We start from the raw sequence: 2,627 nt of genomic DNA on the forward strand, positions 1-2,627 counted from the left end.
CCAAAGAGCACCACGCTGCGCTTGCTGACAATCCTGCCTGTGTGCGCGTGTGTGTGTGTGTGCAAGTGGGTGGGTGTGTGTGAGAGTGTGTGTGTGCTGTTGAATGCGACTCGCTCTGAGCTCCGTGAAAACGTAACAGTACAGGAGCCAAATTCAATCCCCTCTGCTCAACACAATGAACGAGAGAGAGGAAGAGAGAGATAGAGGAAGAGCAAGACATTGTGAGAGTAGAGGGAGAGAGAGAGAGAGAGCGAGAAAAGGAGAAAGGGAGAGAGAGTGAGGGAGGGTAGGCAATCCTATACAGCTGCTGCTCACATCATCCCCTGAGAAGGAAGGAGGGTAGTAGAAGACATAAAAAGAGAGCACAACTGAGATGTTCTATACTTTCTGTCACAAATTACCCTGTTTTTAAGTAAGTACTGCATGTAAGTGTGTGTGTGTGTTTGTTCTGCTCTGTCTAAAGGTATGTAGCTATAAGTCAGACAGTGGACAACAAACACCTGTTTTCATCCGTCCTGTTGTTTAGTTGCGGGAGCTTTTGTTATCTCTGTCTGCTTCTCATTTGTCCAACACTCATTCGATTTCTTTCCACCCTCTCACATTAATGAGTGTGTGCATGTTCGTATGCGGTGTCTCTCTCTGTGTGTGTGTGTGTGTGTGTGTGTGTGTGTGTGTGTGTGTGTGTGTGTGTGTGTGTGTGTGTGTGTGTGTGTGTGTGTGTGTGTGTGTGTGTGTGTGTGTGTGTGTGTGTGTGTGTGTGTGTGTGTGTGTGTGTGTGTGTGTGTGTGTGTGTGTGTGTGTGTGTGTGTGTGTGTGTGTGTGTGTGTGTGTGTGTGTGTGTGTGTGTGTGTGTGTGTGTGTGTGTGTAAAAGAGAGAGAGTCTGCCAGATTAAGTTCAGAGTTCCAACTCTGGAATCCTCCATGTGTTTGGTTTGTTTCCAATTCCATCCTGGAGCGAGACCACAACGATACCCTCTGCCTGTCAGCCAAAACCACAGCAGCTGGAATCCAACGACAAGAGCCTGGACGGCAGCTGATACACTGGTGTTCCTCTCTGCATATCTGCACACACACTGACGCCAGCTCAGATTAGAACAATTTCTCCCCGTGTGGATTATAGAAAACCTAAATGATTTGAAATTATAAACAGGTACAGATTGACAAGGGTTTTTGCTCTCCCTCAACCGTTGCTCTACTCTTCTTTACTCTCCTTTACTTTCCCTTTCACCATTCTCCCTTTCCTCTCCTTTCTCAACACTTTCACTTCCACCAAAGCAGTTCAGTGACTGTGTGTGTATGTTTACCTCTTCCTTTGTATGGTCTTTCTTGGTCAGTGAGAGAGATAAAGAGATAAAGAGAGAGAGAGAGAGAGAGAGAGAGAGAGAGAGAGGAGGGAATAGGGGACAACAGGGGTTGTATAGTAAGTACAACATGAGAGTGGGGGAGGAAAAGCAGGAGAAAATAGGACTGGAGACTTGAAAGTGAAAGAGAGAGAGAGATACTGGGCCAATGGGGAAAGCAAGAGAGAGAGGCAGCGGAATGACAGGGTTATGGAAGCAAGGGATTATGAACAAAGGAGAACAGAGGAATGAAGCTGTAGGAAAGACAGATACAGGGCCTTCAGAAAGTATTCATTCCCCTTGACTAACTCCACATTTTGTTGTGTTACAGCCTGAATACTAAACTGATTAAATATATTTTTCTCTCTCACCCATCTACACACAATACCCCATAATAAAGTGAAAACATATTTTTTTTAAATTGTGGCAAATTTATTGAAAATAAATACAGAAACATCTCATTTACATAAGAACTCACACCCTTAAGTCAATACATGTTAGAATCCCCTCTGACAGTGATTACATCTGTGAGTCTTTCTGGGTCTCTAAGTCTCTAAGAGCTTTCTTTGCACGTTGTTCTTTTTTAAATTCTTCAAGCTTTGTCAAGTTGGTTGTTGATCATTGCTAAACAGGCATTTTCATGTCCTGCCATAGATTTTCAAGATGATTTAAGTCTGTAACTAGGCCACCAAGGAGTATTCAACGTCATCTTGGTAAGCAACTCCAGTGTATATTTGACCTTGTGTTTCAGGTTTTCGTCCTGCTGAAAGGTGAATTGGTCTCCCAGTGTCTGTTGGAAAGCAGACTGAACCAGGTTTTCCTCTAGGATTTTGACTGTGGTTAGCTGTATTTAATTTATTTTTATCAAAAGAAAATCCCTAGTTCTTGCCGATGGCAAAAATACCCATAACATGATGCAGCCACCACCATGCTTGAAAATATTGTAACGGCTGTTGGAAGGAGAGGACCAAGGTGCAGAGTGGTATGTGTTCATGATCTTTATTAACTGAACACTGAAATAACAAAAATAACAAAGAGAATGAACGAAAACCGAAACAGTCCTATCAGGTGCAGAAAGACACAAAACAGAAAACAACTAACCACAAAAACCCTGTGGGGAAAAGCTACCAAATTATGGTTCTCAATCAGAGACAAAGATAGACAGCTGTCCCTGATTGAGAACCATACCCGGCCAAAACAAAGAAATACAAACACATAGAAAAAGAACACCCACCCAAATCACACCCTGACCAACCCAAAATTAGAGACATAAAAAGCTCTCTACGG

The 2,627-nt window shown here is 43.2% G+C and overlaps 1 protein-coding gene across 1 annotated transcript in view; it reads right to left on the minus strand.

The window, feature by feature from the left end:
- Positions 1-125, minus strand: part of LOC118357725 (protein shisa-9-like) — a 44,191-nt gene extending 44,066 nt beyond the window's left edge. Inside the window, exon 1 of the mRNA XM_052478119.1 lies at positions 1-125. This exon is cut by the window's left edge and continues 1,304 nt beyond it. The gene's annotated coding sequence lies outside the window, so the exon portion shown is untranslated.
- Between the last annotated feature and the right edge of the window lie 2,502 nt (positions 126-2,627).

This window comes from Oncorhynchus keta, chromosome 24 (genome assembly GCF_023373465.1).
Source record: "Oncorhynchus keta strain PuntledgeMale-10-30-2019 chromosome 24, Oket_V2, whole genome shotgun sequence".
Classification (NCBI taxonomy): Eukaryota; Metazoa; Chordata; class Actinopteri; order Salmoniformes; family Salmonidae; genus Oncorhynchus; species Oncorhynchus keta.